The 22,160-nt window shown below is 34.8% G+C and overlaps 1 long non-coding RNA gene across 1 annotated transcript; it reads right to left on the bottom strand.

The window, feature by feature from the left end:
* Positions 1–6,523: 6,523 nt before the first annotated feature.
* On the bottom strand, positions 6,524–21,890 carry LOC149805726 (uncharacterized). Its single transcript, XR_016419779.1, has 3 exons — positions 21,804–21,890; positions 14,989–15,105; positions 6,524–6,788 (listed from the first exon to the last, which is right to left on the bottom strand). It is a non-coding gene; the product is annotated as an uncharacterized LOC149805726 (long non-coding RNA).
* Positions 21,891–22,160: the final 270 nt, after the last annotated feature.

The following is a 22,160-nucleotide window of genomic DNA, read 5'->3' as shown; positions in this document are numbered from 1 at the left end:
ACCTGTCATAATGACGAAACAGTTTACCGGTAATCAAACTTTGCACAAAAAAAACCCGGACCTTATTAAACTAATAAACTGTCTGAAACAACTGAAGCAGAACTGCGTCAGAAACAGTAACTTCAAAAATGGGTGGAAAGGAAAAAAAAGAATTTTACTGGTACTCAAAGATCACCTCGTGGAGAGTTGCCACTAATCCAGGCAGCAAACTTCCCAGACACATCTTCATAGCATTTCAGCAGGTAGACCAACGCAATAACCAAACCAAAAACAAACATGTTTAAAATCTGGGACTTGCATTCACGTGTGCATCCAGACAATATCCAGAGAGAGAATTTGAATGCAACTTCGGCATCACCACCAGAAATTATGCTCACGCGTACATGATGCTGATGGAAGCCATGCAGAAGTACCAAAACATGGACACTAGCACACAGATCTTACTGGACGATTTCGCTAACTTGTATCCCATCTTCCACTTTGATGTGTCCAAACATTCCTAATATATCAAAGACTCTCCTGTCGACAAAGCATTTCTGATGCCATTGTTCATTTTATCAAGATCATGGTACACCAAGTTATTTGCTTCAGTCCTTGCACTGTTAGGATTGGCTGCATCAACAGGAGCCATCATCAGAGCTACTCAAAAGGCAGTCATGGTCAGCAAAATGTATGGCAGCAGAGTTTATGGAAGAGGAGTATGATAAAAGTGTGTCATCTCATCCAGTGGTTATGCTAACTGTCGCAAACCAGCTAAAAGAAAAAAATAGTAGCACTTCATATAACATGTTGTCAATTATTCCAGTCAATGTCATGTTGTCACTGCAACAGATAAAAGGTATCATTGTAGCAGCCACACATGAGACCAGCCTCCATCTGGCTAAAGGCATCAGCAATCACAGTACCTGACAGACTTATGCTCACACAGTGCTAAGTCACCTCCTTTGCCAAACATAAGGTGGCATTGAAAGGCATCATTCTGAACTTACTGGCATCTCAGCTGTCTAAACAACAAAGATTTATTGGACCTCTGTAAGCATGCATTGCTGGACCCTTACGGTAAGGATTGGTTAGCATCAGAAAAGGACTCCAACTTCTGGAAGCAAACACAGATAGGGAATTGCCGGCAAAAGCATGGGGAAAAAAGGTTTTAACTTCTACATTGAGCATCTCTTAGGATCAGCTTCCTGAACACATCACATCCAATGAGAGCTGCATCATTAACCTATAGAATTATTACAATGGACTTGGCACACACTGGGTCGCCATCTTCAACCATCCCCATTCCAACGATGTTGAGTATTTTGATATGTTTGGATTACCTCCTCTCAATGAGGTCGTGTGTTATAATAATAATAATAATAATAATGACCTTATTTAATGAGGGTAACACAATTAGCTAAGAACGAATCTACCTTGAGGCTCTCATACAAAGGAATTCATTTATTTTAGCTACATCTCTGAAGCCACTGGATATACATGTATTTGGTTTGGAAGAAGGAAATAGAGTAGGCATTTCTAATCTCAACTGGAATACTATTCCAGAGCAGAGTTCCAGAGTATTGGAAACTTTTTTAAATAACTTATTTGGTTTGGGAATTTTATACTGTTTGGTAGACATGGATTGCAGGTGGGGAGTATTACCAGGTAGCCTATACTGGAATAGTCACTGTAAATATTCAGGAGCACTATTATGGGTTATCCTGTACATTAATTTGGCTTTTCTCAAACAGATTCAGTCTTTAATAGGTAATATTTTTACCTTACCAGGTAAATTTTCCTTGCTTTCTTTCTGGATTGAATGAGCCCTAATGCTCTTTCTTGAAGATGTGCCAGCTTTGCTATGTTTTTATCATTTGAATTACCCCATACTGTATTACAGTAATCTAAATAGGGTTGTATGTAACTGTTATAAAATAGTTTTCTGTGCCTTTAAGGGAGAAAATGGGGGCCCCAAGTGGTCTAAAGCGCTCACCATTCTGGATCACTGTCATCATCTCACCTCAGTGTGGGTTCAAGTTCAAGGCTCGGCTAGCGTGGGTATGTGGGACCGCCAACCAGTAGTTTCTCATGGGTCGGTGGTTCTTCCCTGGGTTTTCCAAGGTTCTTCCTCCACCAGTTATACTGGCCGCCATGTATAGCCTATTCTGTGCTGAAAAATGGCGTTAAACCCCAAACAACATCAACAACAGGGAGAAAATGTATTATCCTACTGAGAAGCCATAAACTTGAACTTTTTTACTGATATGTTTGATATGTTCGGTCCATGATAGGTTATTATCTACCAGAACACCAAGTAGTCTATCATGACAGACCATTTGCAAATTTTTATCCTTCCATGTCAAACACAGTTCATCATTATCAAGATTTGTCCTTTTTTGCCATGTTGAGATAAGTAATATTTTGGTTTTACCTGTATTTACCACCATGCCATTGCATGTACACCAGTTTTCCAGTTTGTTTAGGGCATTCTGTAACGAAATTTCGAGTCCATGCTTTGTGTTTTGGATGTCTGACAATGTTGTGTCATCTGCATAGAGATCTGTAGATGATATTGAGTCTCTTAGTGAGAGTGGTAGGTCATTAATAAATAAAATGAATAGTAATGGACCTAGAATTGAGCATTGTGATACTCCATATCTAATTGTTCCAGGTTCAGACAGAACATTATTTATGTAAACATGTTGTGTTCTCTTACTTAAGTATGAAGTAAACCATCTAATTGTTCTTTCATCACATTGGTAGCTTTTCATTTTCTTCAAAAGGATAACATGATCCACCATGTCAAAAGCTTTCATGAAATCTACAAATAAAGATCCTATTATTCTACCTTGGTCAAGTGGTTGAAGCCATTTATCAGTTAGGGAGATCAAGACAGTCTGACAGGAATGTTTCTGTCTAAAGCCTGATTGATGAGCATGTAACAGCAAGTGTTTGGTTAAATATGACATGAATGAGTCATGGACATGTTTTTCAATCAATTTTGACAAGTTTGGTAGTACTGAGATAAGTTGGAAGTAATCAGCATCGTCCTTAGAACCAGATTTGTGAATAGGAGTTACTTTTGCAGTTTTCCATATAAATTTTGGGGACAGATGTGGTTGCAATACTTAAATTAATTATGAATGTTATGCTATCTACAATAGCAGAGGCAGAAGATTTAATGAGTCATGGACCAATCTGATCAAGTCCTGTAGTTTTCTTGATATCAAGTTCACTGAGACATTTTTTAACAAAGTTTTTTGATACTGGTGGGATAGAGAAACATACCTCCTTAGAGATTTTGCTGCTGCAGAACATTTTCAGTTCATTAAAGTTGTCTTCTATCACTGGTTCTTTTAACTTTGTGGTAATGTTGGTGAAAAAATAATTTAAAACATTTGTAATGTCAGTGTCATTAGTGACTATGGCATCATTTACCAGAAGTGAGTGAATTTTATTTGTCTGATCTCTGTTTTCCTCCAGCGAGTTCACTGAAGACTTTCCAAATGGAGTTTGTGTTGCTCTTTTTGTTTTCAAGCAATGATTGATATTAAGTTGTTTTTTTTATATAGCTTTTTTAATCATACTGTTATTTTATTTCTCCATACTTTATATTGTGTATGGTTCCCCATAGCCATGAATTGGTCTCATATTTTCATAGCATATAGGATTTCAGTAGTAAGCCATTAGGTTGAATTTCAGTCTTTACTTGATGTACTTTCAGTGGTGCATGCTTAGAGACTACATCCATGAATAAGTCAGTCCACACCCTCAGAGCTTCATCTATGTCATCCAAATTTTGGATCATATTCCATGGAACTTTATATAGATCATTGAGAAATTTTTCTTCATTAAAAATTTTGAACGATTTGTAAGTGATCATTTTGTGTGTATTTTTTTCATTTTTCTTGCATTAAACCATTCTTGTCAAAAAAGTAGCACAGTGGTCACTAAGACCAACATTCGGTACATTAACACAAGCCACATTTTCTGGTAGGTTGGTATAAATTTGATGAATAAGAGTGCTTTATTTTTCTGTTAACCTTGTGGGCTCATTTACCAGTTGGTCTAGGCCTAATGATTAAATAAATTCCATCCAGTTGTTCCTTATTTGAATATTGAAAAGGTCCTTATTTATATCGCTGAGTATATACGCTTCTTTCTCCTGTGCAAGAACATTTTCCACTTGTTTCAAAAAGTTATCATTCCAAATTGCTTTGGAGGAAGGTGGTCTATAAATGAAACCAACTAGGAATGAATTTGCATTATTTTGAACAATTTCCACCCAGATACTCTTGATTTCATGTGACTCCAAGTCAAGTCACATTTCTGCATTTACATCTTCCCTAATGTATACAACAAGACCTCCCTATGCTGTCTCTCTTTCCCAGCATAATGGTTTATTGTAGCCTTGACAGTGAAATAGATTATCATTGTGGTTAGCATTTAGTTTGGTTTCAGTGAGTCTTAAAGCATGTACATTATTCTCCTTGGAAGACAACATTAACTTAATCTGGTCTATTTTTCCCACGATAACTTGCACATTTAAGTGACCTATGTTAAAATCTTTTGTATTTAGTTTCATATCAATCTACAAACCGAATGTATGTCATCATGCAATGGGGTACTCACTAGATTGTCTTCATACTACTTTTATCATTCTGACATCCTATTTCTATATTTAAATGTTCATACATGTATATATTAGCGTCTTCAAAGTCACATAAAGACCCTGAAAATCTGTTAACTTTTGCACTTACAATAGTGTACACTGAATAGTTAAGAGACAAGAGTCTCACTAGGTACATTTAGATTTGTTGTTGTAAATAAAGCATTGGCATTCTCCTCTTTGCCAGCTTCCTAATATGTATAATACATGTACACTGATTGACAAAGTTTTTGTTTGTGTCCATATTTATGGCATCTGAAGCACTCAATCTGTTTGCTATGATGGCATACCTGTGTCATGTGCCCAGTTTCTCCACAGTAGAGACAGTACTCTTCATTATAGTGCCTGAAAATGGGGTCATACATGTTAATATTTCCCAGTAGTTGAGGTTCCTTTTCTGCTTAAATGAATTTTGTATCTGTGGTACAGACTTAGGTTGACATCCTGGTTCGGAAGAAAGAAAGATGTGTATTGTGGAATGTATTGTAAGTTGAAGTCTTCACATAGGTCAATTATCAGATCATTGATTTCTTTTGCCTTGGTGTCCACACAAGGAGGTAGTCCAGATATCATTATTTTTCATGCATTTGGGCTGCAATACCTAGCAGCATACAGTAGCTATACCATTTTTTTGTATCAGATTCAATAGAAAGTTTCAATGTCTCCATAATACCATTTAAGTAGGGTTTATTACTTCAAAACTTCCGACTAGCGTCCTCCCTTGCACCGTATCTGTATTTCAATGGTTTAGTTATTTATTTCGAATCAAATTCGAGTTCTCAAAATATAATTCTTTCCATTTCTGTGATATATTTTTTTATCACATTCTACGTTTTTGTATTTCTTAATTTTATTTCAATTGTTCATTTGCAAACAATACTGACTACATCCTTTATTTCAAATATGTCATCTTATCTTTTATTTTTTGTTCCAGTTCTCTCAACTCCGATTTCATTTCTGTTTGACCTGATTTGGAGCTTTGAATTTTCTTTTTTTTTGACCCTGCAAACTTAACTTGAGAGTGGACTGATCTGTTTTTCTTACCATTACTCAGAAGGCTATATCAGGCCTAGACTCAAGTGCAGCATTACGGGTTATTGTGAAACCAGCCAACAAAGGGGCACAGTTTAGTCAGGTGTAGTTTACATGGGGGTTTTAAAAAAAAAAACAATCCTTGCCAAAATAAGAGTAAAGTATGTAAGAATGTGAAGAAAAAATCTACATATCGGTAAATCAGTACTTGTCCTATACAATCAGGTAATAGTCACACAAACGTAAAACGTTAGTCGTTTAAAGGCCTCTAAATATCCAACCAGGTCAGATTTGGTTAAATTGTTTTTAGTTATCTTGCTTACAAACTAAGCTGGTCTCCCTTGCCCAGAATGCTTAAACATCCACTACTCGCTCAAACAGTCATTCTGTAACCCTGGAAATTTGTTCAAAGTCATGACAAGTTAATCAACTATAACTTTTCCACTCCACCCCCCACCCCGAAGCATCTGTATTTTAAATTTGGAACAGCTTGGTCAAACCATAAAATGATGCTGAAGATATGTTGCTAATGTTGTATTTTTTTGTTACTAAGCTGATTCCTTCGATTAAAAGGTATATCCTGCGAGCTTGAAAATTAGGTAACAGACACCACAATATAATCAGGCTTATTAACATCTCAAGGCATCTTAATATTCAATTAATTCCACTGTATTGAGACATTTTCTTCACAAGGTCAGTACAAGAGCAACTCTAAACAGTGCAAGCCATCCACAAAGTGTGCTAACCATAGATTGTGGAAAATGTGTTATTGTGCAAAAACCAATTTTCTTCTTCATTCACAGTGACTTTGTGAGGCAGTGTCCTACCTAAAAGACAACATTATCACAGGGAATATTTTATTTCATCTAATCATTATTTCACACATGATCAATGTCCTCATACAAACTTTCCTTTTAAGGAGGAAGTGTCACTTTTTCTCATAAATTACTTCAACTAATTAGCCTTTTTTTGCTGGAAATGACATCTCAAAGGTCCGCAGAGCAACCATCCCAGTTCCAACAGTGATCATCCCGTAAGTCAAATAGCGGAGCAAGCCATCAAAATAACTGAAGCTTTTCTGCCAGACCAGTAAGCCATCTTGCAACTGAAATGATAAGCAAATGCATGTATTAATGGGAATACAATTTATTAAACCCATGTTTGGAGGACTATATGAAGAGAATATACAATAGAGTACGAGTTGATAACACTGCAAGAAATCCAAATACAGCTATCCTACATACATGTTTACAAGTCGAGTACAACTGCAAACAACAATGCTTTGGCAGACTTGGGTATATGTTGATCACTGTAATGATTACACCTAACTGCAACTGAGTATGTACACTGTACAGTATCTGTAGCCTAGTGAGCATATACAGTATATGTAACCTATTAAGCACATACAGTATATGTAGCTTAGCATGTACATTATGTAGCCTATTGAGTATATACAGTATATGTAGCCTAGTGAGTACATACAATGTATGTAGACTAATGAGAATGTACAGTATATGTAGCCTAGTGAGTATATAGTGTATGTAGCCTACTTGAGTATGTACATTATATGTAGCCTAGTGAGTATAGCCTAGTGAGTATATAGTGTATGTAGCCTACTTGAGTATGTACATTATATGTAGCCTAGTGAGTATAGCCTAGTGAGTATATAGTGTATGTAGCCTACTTGAGTATGTACAGTATATGTAGCCTACTTGAGTATGTACAGTATATGTAGCCTAGTGAGTATATACAGTATATGTAGCCTATTTGAGTATATACATTATATGTAGCCTAGTATGTACAGTATCTGTAGCCTATCAAGTATATACAATACATGTAGCCCAATGAGTATATACAGCATATGTAGCTTAGTGAGTATGTACAGTATATGTACTTTGTATGTACAGAATATGTAGCCTATTGAGTATATACCGAATAAGTAGCCTAGTGAGTACATACAGTGTATGTAGCCTAATGAGTATATACAGTATATGTAGCCTATTTAGTACATACAGTATATGTAGCCTATTTAGTACATACAGTATATGTAGCCTAGTGAGTACATTCAGTATATGTAACACAGTGCTATAAATTACATTAACACTCAATGAGACTCCAGCATTTTCACACATCTGAACATCTTTGTTTGGCTACCGATGCTTTTCTTGAGTCAACAAATCATGCTTGTGTGAATTTTGAAAAATTTGCTTATAACATAAAAACCTGTCTTGAGCATTTGTTTTTGGTCAGAACAGATGGTCTTTTAAGGCAGGTTCTACTGTACTGCTTTTAGCTACGAATGAAAAATTACCTCTAATTGTGTAAATTACGCGAAGTCAGTATAAGAGAGTGAATAAGCAAGAGTTAATTAATGGGAAAGATGCTTTAATGTCAAAAAGAAAATCAATGAACCAATGTTAAGACAGTTTCTTCTGTCCATTTAGTTTTGACTGCTGAAAAATGAAACCATCTGATATTCTTGAAAAGCTTAAAGAAGCAAACGCTGGCAACAAAATATATTTCCTTGCACACTTGAGTTAACACGCTCATTTACCTGTAAGTGCAACAGAAAATCCTTTGTCATGAACTTGATATCATGGATAGAAAATAGTCTCAGACAATCTTAACACACACACACACACACACTGGGTTAAATCTATAATTAATTGGGGTTTTTTCGGGGGGGAAGTATTTATTTTTGTGGCATCCTTCAAGGCATTCTTTAGATGCATTAACTGTGTTTTATAAAAATCCACTTGTACATGTTATCCCTGCTCACAAGCAAGTACGATCTTCGACTTTGTGCAGCTAAATACAATGTCTAGTCTAAATTTACCCAGTAATACGTACCAGTCCCTGTGCTCATAAGCTGACTGACCTACAAACTATATGATCAATGATCTCTGATTTGACACTTAGGTAAGTTAGGTCAGGTTTCCATAACAGTACAGATATGCTGGTGGGTGGGTCAGATCTGCAGAATCTTCATTCTGATTCAGTGAATCAATAATTACTGCAACGAGGAGCAGAAAGATTTTCTTGAGAGTCATAATCAAAGACATGTTGGAGTCAAATGAAAACCATTTTCTTGCAAAACTGGCTGCATACCACTAAAGTGTTTCAAATATGACCATCCCATCAGGAAAACTAGCCATATAAAGATTTTCTTGACAGTCTTCAAAGCAGGTTTGATCAGCATCATTTTAACGTATGAACCCCATGTCAATACAAACATTCATTCTGAAGTAGCAATAAAAATATTTTTAAGATGGTCACCATGGCAGAGCACCAATTTTAAAGTCTTGTGTTGAAATGACCATCCCTTCAGCGGCAGTAGCAAAATAATTTTCAAAATGGCAACCATGGTGGCCATACTGTACGTCAGTTATGTACCAATTTCAATTAGGACCAACTAGACACCATAAAAAGACTTTCAGTGCAAATCCCATATTGCTAAAACTATCCTATCAGAAAGAGTTAATGATACAAAATTTCAAGATGGTCACTGTGATGGCAATACTGATGTCACCATTTTTCATTTAGGACAAACTACACCTTGGGATGAATATGCATCAAACCTCTAATTAAAGAGTAGCAAGTAACAGGCATGTGCTAACAAACACCTGATGCTGGAATGAATGCTAGATGAAAGGCCACTTCAAATGTTCTTCTGGCTTATGACCAAAAAAACTAAAAATGACACAAATCCAATAGTTTCATACATTGATATTTGTTTTATCATCCAATAATTTGTGCTGTGAACAAGGTGACCCATCAACCCAGAAAAAGCTAACACAGAGTCTGGCGATGAGTGTGTAACAGAGTTACACAGTACAAACACCAGAGGCTGGAATGAATGCCAGATTTAAGGCCACTTCAAATGTTCTTCTGGCTTATGACCAAAAACCTAAAAATGACACAATTAAATCCAATAGTTTCATACATTGATATTTGTTTTACCATAATATAATTTGTACTGTGAACAAGGTGACCCATCAACCCCAAAAAAGCTAATATACAGTCTGGGGATGAGTTTGTAACACAGTACATTTATATGGCCAAATATTAAGGTTATTTAGCTGGTTTAATTAATCTCTAGTAAATGCGCTACAACACTGTATAGTCAAGTTTAGACAGTTGGCAAATTTAACTGAGGTTTGCTAAGGAAAATAAATTAGAGCAAGCTTTGACTATCTCAAAGAAAATGAGAATAGTCCAATGACATAGCAAGCTGTGAGCTGCATTTACTGAGGTCTTTCACATTAATTGTTTAAAAAAATGTCTGCTTCTGGTTCGCCAACCAACCCTGTTTCTCACTGATGACCCTAGTCCTTTTTTCCCTCTTCAGTTACTCCCCCCAACTCAAAATCCCAAAATTGATTTGTGCATCTAAGTTTTGCAACTGAGTTTTGTACAGCGCTTGAAGCACTTGATAGTACATTACATATACTAATCAATATATATATATATATAGGGCCTGGGTTGATTGAGAGGTCTAAATCGCTTGCCTTTACTGCCACCTTACCTATCTTTGTTGGTTTGAGTGTTGGGTTCAGCTTAATTGGATACATGAGAAAGCTTGCCAGCAGCTTCCCATTGTGTCAGTGGTTCTTACCAGGGTTTTCCTGGGTTGGTACTCCACCAGTTATACTGGCCGCTATGTATAACCTATCTTGCGCAGAGTATAGCATTAAACCAGAAATAACAGTAACTTTAAACAATACCTTATAATTTATAGGAAAAATTTTAAAAAAATAAAAGTCCAATGGGTTAGTGCTGGAATGACAGGTCTGTAGCAAAAGATCCTGGACCTGTGACCACCATAATTTTCAGGTCCTAAACATTATGATCTCAAACATCAGACTGATTTCATTTTCAGGAATGAAATTATCGTATTCAGCTTTTTATAGCACTTCTTTTGTTAAAGCTTATTCATTATTATTTTGGGGAAAAAACAAATTTTCTATTTATAATTGAAGTTCTCTACTTCTTACAGAATCCTCTTGGGAAATAGATTTATTTCTCTCATAATGTAGATTTAGGTCTAAAACATATTGTGTTCAAAAAGATTTCCCTTGTTTGACCTTGCAGAAGTTATTTTAATACAAATTTTTATTACAATATTATTTTTGTGCTCTGTTTTTGCGTACTCAGGTGACTTGCCAAGTACTGGTTAGTTTTTCCTTTTCCTCAGAGGGATTGATTGTACTCTAGTCCAGTGCAGGATGTGGCTAGGTATTCATTCAACACAATAAACACATCAATTAAGTATGAAAGTAATTGTTTCTAATATTTTAATTTTGTTATTGCTCCAATAGATTAGGGACAGCTGGAATTTTAGTGATCTATGTGCAAAATCACTGATATTGGGTTAATGGACTGGCATCAATTTAAAGTTCTGAACATTCAAATCATCTGCTCACATTGGTGGAAATACATGGCTGAGAAATTAAATGAGCTGAAACCATTTTTCTTCTTCCAGTCAGTGACCTTGACCTCTGACATTCTGGTCCCAAAATTTATTGGTTTCTTCTTTGTCACTATCCAAGTCTGCAGTGCAGAAATGATGTTACTGTGTAGAGACTATCTTTCCTCTTTCAGTCAGAGTGTCCTTGACTTTTGAACTTTTGAACCAAAAATCTATGTTTCTACCATACAGCAATTGCTAACCATCCACAATGTTTGGTAATAATAGCAATGTTTTTAATGTTCCCACTAGTTTCTCAGATAGAGTTATGCAACTCCAAGTTTGCTAAAATGGGGGGGGGGGTAACAAGACAAATAGTGGCAGTAAGTACTTCAGAAAAGTAATGCTAATGTCCTGATGGATTTGGCAGCAAGTGCTATCATTCAGAAATCATTAGAAATGGAGTTAAACCAATACCCAGCCATAAATAGAGTTCTTTAATTTAACTTGTTCCTGGCCTCATATACATATGACTTGCATGAATTAAAACACTGATGGTGATGGAGAATTTGAATTATTGTGCTGAAAAAAAACTGATAACAGAAGATCAGACAGACATAAAGACACAATATGCATGTATACAAATACTTCTGTACCATTAAAATTGATCCCCCTCATTCAACCCCCTCATAGTGAAAAACTATGCTGTGATACCATTAATCAGGTATTAAGATAGTGTTTTCTTGCAATAGAACAAATCACATGATTTTTCGATTCCCCTTGCTTCATGGTGTGGGTAGAGTGCATTAAGAAACCCCCTCCACCATCTCTCTGCACATCCTGATAGAGTTGCCAATGTGGTTTCTTGTTGAGAACACTTATGCACACCATGATTCGAGTGACATTCAATGATGAACATGGAGTGGAAATGCTCTTGAAAAATGGGTGTAGTTTCCTGTTTACCACCTCTGCTAGCATGAGAGAGAGAGGCACTGATTTATTTGCATTGTTATCTCTTTCAGGAGCAACTGGCACACTCTTTGACACTGAAAAAAATCTTTTGATTCAGTTGATCATAAACATTTCCTAATTCAAAACAAAGATAATGAATGATGCATAATGCCAAATCAAGTTAAAAATATTAAAATGGTGACAATATCTTGTAAGCTGTATTCAAACTACAGTTTGTGCAATGACACAATTTGTTTTTCAATAATGTTTTCAGAATCTACAGATGCACATTGTCCGCATTTCTATTGTAGTTTGTGCAATATACTTTTTAATGATCATATGAAAGTCAGCAATAATGTACTCAGTGCAGTCATAAGAACAATAAATGCTGAATGCCGAATAACATTCATACTTTACTGAAGTGTATCAAAATCTCACAAGTTCCAATGGTTACCTCATTCGTCATTAAGATATTGTATAATTTCTTCTGACATCCAAACACATCAATATACCGCAATAATTAAAACTTGAGAAAGCATTGTTCTGTTAGTAGCTCCATGAACATGCAAAACAAAAATTATTGCAAAAAAAGCAGTATTAACATTTTGTATCTTTCATAAAACTGTACTATTTTGTTATTCATGATCAAAGTAGCAGTTCATTTTTTTATATATCCCAATTAGTTGCAAACTGTTATCCTTGACACATGTAGGTTCAGATGCATAATAAGATAAATGCGCATGTGCAAACTAATAACCTAGCACAACAGAAGCCATCAGCATGGTTTGTTTTCTTTGCCATTAACATGCTAATTTCTTGTGGGAACGGATAATTTAAGCACAAAAGCAGCTCTTCTGCAGGTTTATTTTCTTTGCCATAATGTGTGTGTGTGTGTGTGATTAGGATTTTTAACGTAGCTTTAACAATTTTTCAGTCATATCGCTACAATGTCTGCAGTGTGGCAGCTTATAGTGATGTCTAGCACTGGGGCATCATGCTGCAGACATATAGCATGATGTCCCACCCAGTCACATTATCCTGACACTAACATATTAATGCTGAGTGCCTAGAGAGGCAGCTGTTAGTATCATTTTTGTAAATCTTTGGTATGACTTGGCCGGGTGATCAAACCATGACCTCCCGCTTCCAAGGCGGACGCTTTAACCACTAGACCACCGGAGTGGTCTTGCCATCATGTTGACAATAATAAGTCAATCATACTGTACAGCCATAGGCTATTCCCTAGTTTGATTCTCGTAAAAGAAATATCAGTGATAGAAGAAAAAAAACTTGTAACCTAGACCATATGGCTAGAATCCAATTTCTGCATTTATCTGTTTACTGTCTTCCATTCCTTGTGTCATTCACATAAGTGAATGAGAAGAGTGAGAGCTCTAAATAAGAATAGTTGTTAAAAACAGACCATGATCTTCCTCCAAGGTATTAAAAAGAAATGTAACTTGACCTTTTGTCATTAACAATGAGACATACAGCACTCACTCATTTGGCTGACTTTCTCTAGAGCTACCTTGTATCAAAATAATTATAAGAACTGGATCAATATTATGATTAGGTTATTGACATATGATTTCAATATGATATACTATTTTTTCTATGATAAAAAAAATTATTTTGTATATCTTTACCTTACAAAAGTAAGTAATTAATAAGATACATATGGAGACAATACACATAAATAATGCCCCAAAATGGTTGGAAATGAAAATCTGCGCATCTGAAATTTTGTCAATTTCCCACATCACTATTCATTTCAGCAATACATTGAGTTCAGATTAATTATGAACAATTATCAAACCTCCGTTGTTAATGGAGCGTCTATAACTGGGGCTGTTGAGTACAACAGGCCAAAGCAGTGTTTTCATGAGAGAGAAACACACCTTTTCCAAGCTGAAATTGACATCATCTTTTGATGCTAACACTTTTCAGTACATTATAAGTGTTGACATGAGGCACTGCCTTGATTTCTGTAGAACATTCACAGAAGTAAAGGGTGAGATTATTAAATTTTCTAATGGGGTGAGTGGGTGTGTGAAGAGGCTTGAAAACAACTGCCTGGCTGATCTGAAGTAGAAACGAAAGACATTATTCCATTCTTTATTTTACTAAAACAAATTTAACTTGTGACAAAAGAAAAAGAAAACCTGGTCAGAAAGAACATTCTAGCTCCATAAATTAGATTGTCTGTTCTTTACAGAACACATGCAGTAAGAATTGAACTAGTTCAAAGTTGTGCATGTTCAGCCTCATAACTGTGCAATTACTGCTTAAGGACTAGGCATATAGTTTGCATTTTAGTGTAAATTAAGTGTTTTGTGCTTGATTTTGATTTTAATCTGAAGCATTATCATATGGAATTTAACTGTCCATCTCACAGAGGATTACTTTTCCTTTCTAACAGCAGTATAAATTTATGCTGTCAATAGAAGATCAAGAAGGTAAGCCTCTTGTCAAGTCAGTGCTCACGTTTGTTCAGATTTATTTGAATAAATTACAAAAGAATAGTCTAAATATATCAATATACTTACTGAATATACAAGACTTTTGAAATTGGGGGAGGGGGGTGTCCAAATATATGATCTAAATAAATATGACTAATTCTTCAAATGGTATTAGTTCATAAATCACTTTTGACATCCACCTGTCTACAGGTGGTTTTCATTCATCTGCTGTTAAATAGTCAATCAGCCCCTCCACAGTGAAGCTGCCATTGCTGTGTCTGTCTAGGTACAGTGGTGATTTGCAGGTATGTATCCCTCCACTGATGAGCATTATCATGGAGCGAAAGTGGAAGGGAACAAAGTCCTCCACCATAAAGTGTGAGAAATTAAAAAGATTGCATAAGCTGTACTTTTATCTGCTTGATTTTTGCTCAATTTGTTTAAAATTAAATAGTCTTAAAATGAAAGTTTAAATTACAGGTACTTACACACATCTCGGCTTGTTTCTTCTGAAGCTTTTTGTATGCTTCTTTGTTTGGTACTACTCCCAGGTTTTGGCCACTGGAAGCCCTTCTGACAGTGGTATGTAGTACACCCTGTAAAAGCTTGAGGAAAAAACAAACAACTGTAAGGATACCTTCTGTAAACAATACAGGTGTTCATAAATAACATATTCACTTACATTAATATCTGAATGCTTCTAAGCACTGAGGCTTATGAAATAACTACACTCCATGAACTTATCAATTGCATAGCCAAAGGTGTGACCGATATGATAATTTGAGTAGCCATTTAAAATCAGGTCACCAAGTCATAATGAACATTCAGACATCAAGAGCAGAAAGACAAACATGGTCAAGTCAATGATTCAAAAGGCAAAGAAAACTTATTATTCCACTGAAATATCAGAAAGTATTACAAAAAAGAATCCTAGAAATCTCTGGAAAACTTTCAATGACTTGAGAGGTAAATTTGTCAATAACCTGCCATTTACATGTATTAGTGATGAAAATGGTGATATAAAGCAAGAACCTCTTGAAATTGTAAATGTACTCAATGATTACTTTGTGAACATAAATGAAAAACTTGTGGATTTCACCTCTCCTAAACGATTCTCCAGCATGAATTAAATGAACATATTTCAAAGTAAAGAAGAGTGCTTCAGAATCCTAAAATAATCCTTAAATTAATTTTAAATGAATTAGACCAACTGGTCTAGATAATATAAGTGCTAAATTCCTAAAACTCTCATCTCAATTGATTGCACCTTCACTTATGTACATCTTCAATCTAAATATCTCCACAGGTATTTTTCCGAACAGGCTAAAACTGGCAAAAAGTTAACTTGAATATGTAAGAAGGGAGATCTTTCTGACATGACTAACTAAAAACCTATATCAGTTTTATCATCACTTTCGAAGATATCAGAAAGACATGTTTGTAATTAATTGTTAGAAACTACCTGGAATCATTTAATTTGCTACATTCACAACAATCAAGCTTCCGTGAATGGCATTCATTCAAGACTACGCTACCTAGAATGGTAGATGACCATGAAAGCTTAACTTGGTTTTGATCCTCTCTTGAAGGCAGACAACAAGTTTCTATTTTAAATAAACTACTATTTGTATGAATCCTGTATTTTCCTTGAAGCCATGTACAGTATTGTAGCAGTAGATCAATTGTCAAATTTTAACAGCATTTGTCTGTCTAAAGACATATCATTTTTTATAAATTGTGCATATATATATATATATATATATATATATATATATATATAATGTAAAAATGTTATTGTAGAAGGCCTCATGGAAGATTGGTCAGCTGACCAAATGAGCTTCTTCTTTACATAAAGTCATCATCATCATAATTATTATTTTCAAATAAACCAAATGGGAATAAATGTTACAAGACAACTGATCTTTTGAAGGTACTGATGCACTAGTGGGTGAAAACAATTTCCAGGAATTCAAGATACGGTAAGACTATTTCTTCCTTTTAACTCTCAAGTGTTGAAACTTGAATACTGATCAGCAATAACAAGATTTCAAAATTAGCTGATGTGGAACACATACTGGTTGCCAGCTTGGCACCACTTTCATAAAAAGTCTTCTTTTGAAAACTCTCTGTCAACATACATTTCAATAAAAGTAGACTCATCAGATCTGTACCATTTTCATATAGTACCAACAATACACGATATGAGGTCTTGTAAAACCCATACTGAAATGACCATCCATTCAGGATGAGCAGTGGTGACAAGATTTTAAAGTAGGCCACTGCAGCTGCCATAATGGATGTCTGAGTACACCATTTTCATTTCGGACCGACTAGACCATGGGATGAATGTGTGTAAAGTTTCAAACTCCATGGACAATATCACCAGTAGAGATGTAAAGTTATTTTTAACTTAGTTCTGTCTCCAAGAAGTGACAACAGTCATCTGTTTCATCCTCACATCAGTCATTAAATGTCACTATTTGGAGTTGTTAAAACCATCTCCCTGCCTGAAGTTGGCATAATTTTATAAGCTAGATTGTCCATATTTGTCACCATGTTCACATTATAATGGACCATTAAATGAAGATGACTGCACAAGTCATATTATACTGTTATCAGGCTGGTCACTTTAAATGATCTTTAAGCCAGACTAGACACATGTAAAATGTGACCTAATGTATGAGATGACAATCTCTGAATAAAATATGCCAAGAATTACATTGCAGAATGTTTGTAATGCTTCACTTTCTAGCTGCTGCCTTAAAGGTCACCAAATAGCAACCAGTTGACAATTTTCAACCCGATAATCTGAATTTGTAGTCACAAATGCAAACACGGTCACAATTTTCACACAAAAAATGGTGTCAGCAAAGAGAGGAACAAAAAAATATGGATTTAACAAGAAAACCATTTTTCTGTTGAGCAACCTTTGAAACAGCAAGAAGGTTGCTGTTGTTGATTTTGGTTTAACACCATTTCTTTGCACAAGATCTGCCATACATAAAGGTAAGTATAAATGGTGAAGTAAGAACCCGGAAAACCCCAGTAAGAATCACCAACTCATGGAAAGCTACTGGCAGCTTTCTCACACATTGGTCATGCCTGAGACTTAAATCCAGATGGCAGTTATCAGTAAAGGTGAGCACTTTGACCACTTGGCCACCCGGGGTCCCAGCAAGAAGGTAAAAAAATTAAACATTTTGTTTATTGCTGACAAATGTCCGGACATGCACATGATTCCGTCTAGGTGGGCGCCACAAAAATTATAAATACTTCAAAATGCTTTGTTTTAACTTTGATTTCAGTTGAACAGCATAGACCCTAACTGATCCAATGGCACATAATCTGGATCTCAAATGCAGACAGTTCTGTGTGCGATGTACTAAGCTGGCACAAGCAAATTGCAATGGCAATTTTCAGAAGTGATTCATTTCAATAAAAACGAATTTCCCAATTTAAATATTTATGAATGAGAGGACTTCCATGCATGAAAACATGATGCCAGAAAGTTTAAGTATGAAAACACGATGTCAGGAAGTTCAAGTAGCCATGAATATTAAAATTTAAAAAAAAAACTATTCAGGGTACACAAAATCACAGATATTCTTTATATTAACAAATATGTGATAAAATCTCATTCATACTATATCCAGTCCTGATTCCAGCTTTTGGTACCTTTCAATCCTACAATCATACCAAGCACAATGTCTAGAATCATCTGCTTCTTTAACAGGATTCCTGTAATCTTAAAAAATATAATTCCATGACTTTTCCAAGACCTCTTTACCAACTTCAACAATACCTACTACATAAACTTACTACCTGTAATACTTACCTAATACATAAATTTAACACAAAACTGACCTCTTCACCTTTAATTGACACCATTTAAATGGATAGATTTACATCAGCTCCAATCATGACTGTTTACTGTTTATACATGGCACATGTGACAGACATATACTCAAAGTGGTGTGTGGGTTTTTTGTTTCATTTTTTAAAAAACAATTTTTGTTTTTTGAAGATTAGTGTAAATTGTGTTTTCTCAAATGTGACTGTCAGGGGTTTAGGAGTACAAAATCATATTTTTAGCATGACTCACCATGCTTCAATTTCATTAAAATAAGATCTTATTTTCATGTGGGACTGTGGTGATCTGATTTAGACTTCGCAATGTTATGACAGGTATATCAACAAATTAGAATTTTTTGTGACAAACCCGATGGGCACCTCACTTAGAATACAGGATGGACCCAATCTAAGAGGGTTCCCGGGCATTGGGCTATTAGATGTTTTCAGCAGTGAGTATAATAGTATAAAATTAAGTTAGTTAACCATGTCATTTTTCATATTCATAAATGATCATGTGTTCTTTAGATATGGGGCATATAACTAAGGTTGGGGTTACCTATAAATATGCCTTGTAGTACATTGCTAGAGGGCGCTGGGAATCAATATTTAGATTTTCTCACAATATCAACCTCATTACCCTTGGTATGTTCCTATGTAAAAAGCTGACAGTATTACGGCCGATTGTATTCATGGTTTAAAGGTCAACTGTCTATATCTAGCATATATGACAATATGCCTTTTATACAACATATTTGACAGAAATAAACGAGAATATATTTTTTTATGAAGTAAAACTAAATAAATGAATAAAGACAATGAACAATGACTACCTATTAAATACTTTAGAGATCATTTTACAAAAATAATGATACAATGTGAGGATATTAACGTAAAAACCCTGACTTCCTGAATTAAGTCTTTTAATAGGTCAGCCATGCTAGCATGAACAGTAACTCTTCCCAGCATGTGGGTCTGTAAAAATGTAAATAATGGCAACATGGCTAAAATTGAGTTAAAAACACAAAAACTCATTTTTATGAGAAAGCAGATATTTATACCATGGAATCAGATAATACACACGTATTTTCATTTATTATATTAAATAAATAAAATGTTCGGTACAATTTTTTTGGTGTGTAATGTATTTTCAAGGTTAGACTCGGACTTAGTTGTATTTAACAATGATGGGTGATATCTAATAACCTAGAGGCATTGGTAGACCTATTTGATTTAAAATTTTCATTTTTAGTATAGGCAAAAAGTGGTAAAATTGAAATCACTTTCAAGAAAAGAAAACCAATTCAAAGCATTTATTGTGAATATCAATCTATTCTAAACATTGACATTATAAAGAACAAACTATTGATCTGTACCATGACTTTAATTTTTAAAAAAGCATAAATATTTCTTAACACAGTTCCTTCACTTACACAGATTTCACAGTTTAATACTACTTCATGAACTGTATAATAATGTTCAAAATTGATTAGAATTATAAAAAATTTACAAAACTGACAGCCAAAATTTTATATTGCAATATATCAACAATTTACACCATAGAAATGCAGATATACTGTAATAATACATTAGTGGAAAACCTGTACAATATAAAAAAGTGAATGAGAAATTTTGGCAATGTGACTGACATACTTTGTAAACTTTGTAAGTAATCAATGTAAATTTTTTCTGTTTCTTTATTTTTTGTCATTAATTTTAAAGACATGAAAATTTACCAAAACTATCTGATCATAATTTAATTCTAAAGTGGCAATTATTGTTTACTAAATTGTGATGAACATATATATATGTACAAGAATATTGAGTGTGTGTGTGATTTGGATCTTTAACGTAGCTTTAAAAATAAATTCAGTCATATCACTACAATGTCTGCAGTGTGGCAGTTCATAGTGATGTCTAGCACTGGGGCATCATGTCGCAGACACGTAACATGATGTCCCACCCAGTCACATTATCCTGACACCAGGCTGACCAGTCCTAACACTAACCTCTTAATGCTGAGCACCAAGCGAGGCAGCTGTTAGTACCATTTTTGTAAGTCTTTTGTATGACTCGACCGGGTACTGAACCCACAATTCTCCACATCCAAGGCGGATGCTCGAACCACTAGGCCACTGGAGCGGTTCAAGAATATTGTAATGATTATGCACTATTTTAAGAGTAAGATATAATTTCAACTTATGTTTGACTCATTATCATGGTATATTATGAAAAAAAATGATTGGGGGAAGGCACTTAACCAATGCAAAATAAGGCTTCACAAGTACCTGTAACAATGAAAAGTAAATTTAGTATTAAAAAGAATGTTCACAAAACAGTTCTATATTACCATATGTAAGAAACATATTTCAGCTTGAAATAACCAAGAGGTCAAGATTTTGAAGAAAAAATGTGACCAAAGACCAATATTAAAGTGGTGGATGGTGCATGTGTTTGAATACATGATGTGAATTTATTTGAAAAATATCATAAAGACAAGTTCAATTTTGGATTCTATACACATAAATTATGCATAGAGCAACATATAATTTCAATGTGTGTGACTATTGAACATATTATTTCATACAAAGATGGAGAGGAGGCAAAGGCACAAAAAGCTTCCAAAGTATCTGGAACATAGGAAAAGTCTATTTATTCTTATGACTGAATGTTCACCCAATATTTCTATATAACTATATGTATGAAATATGATGTGAAGATTTTCCAAAAAGTGACCAAGACCAATATTAAAAATGTTGGATGGTACATGTGTTTGAATGCTTCCTGTGAACTTATCTGAAAAGATATCATGAAGATGGTATATTTTTAGATTTAGCACACTAAAATTATGCAGAAATCATTCCATTTTATTTATTCTAACATTCTGGAAAATTCATCCCCTGTCGCTACTTATAGTATCATATAAGAATAAAATTAATCATAATAATTTAATGGACATACAAATCAGGCGTTGAAAGATCTTCATTAAATATATGAATAATGAAATTTTGTTATTTAAAAATCCAATATTTTCTTCTCTTTTTTTTTTCAATTTTACTTTTATAACGTATCATCGATAGTCCTTGAATTCGCCAACTGCCGCATTAATAAGACGTTCTATTTAGAACGCCTCCCATAGAGGTCTCGTTGACAGGAATTAAAATAATTCACCATTATAAATGCACCACACGAGGATTAAACACGCAGCAGTAAAAAAAATGAAAAGTAAGTATGGTGAAACTTTTTTGGGCAAGTTTTCTTGGTAGTAACGCGGTAACTGGACATTACGGTCAAAATCCAAATGACCCACCCCCCACCCCATTCTCAAGGTAAAACATTCAACGGTAATATCTGGCCACACACCAAGATAAATAAAAGATAATCAAAATAGAACATCATATGAAGCGTTTATCAAAGTAATTTTATGCGACATTGACAAATGTGATCAAATTACCCGCAAAGACCGCATGTTAGGAGTCGTTCGTGTTTCCACAAGGTTACAGGAGCAGAGGTGTACTTGATTTAGCGTCCAGTTTATACCTTCCTATCTTCCGCGAAATAAATGTACGGTGCAGCGTTAGAGACAAAAATATTCTGCACTATAGCTGCATACATTGTAAAGGCGTAAGCACAAAGGCGTCGGACATTTACCAATTCAGACAATTTAATTTTTTTCCCTCCATGGATCAACTTTCCACAACAGTATGTAGGTTTTAAATTTGTATTATTAAAATAAAATAGCCTCATTTTGTAAGTGTTTACAACTATAATTTTAAAAGCTTAATCGCCATGTGAGCAAAAGGCGCAATCT

Source organism: Sinohyriopsis cumingii, chromosome 2 (genome assembly GCF_028554795.1).
Source record: "Sinohyriopsis cumingii isolate HCF-2022 chromosome 2, ASM2855479v2, whole genome shotgun sequence".
Classification (NCBI taxonomy): domain Eukaryota; kingdom Metazoa; phylum Mollusca; class Bivalvia; order Unionida; family Unionidae; genus Sinohyriopsis; species Sinohyriopsis cumingii.
The sequence above is the reverse complement of the archived record's forward strand: the minus strand, read 5'-3'. Positions and strand labels throughout refer to the sequence as shown.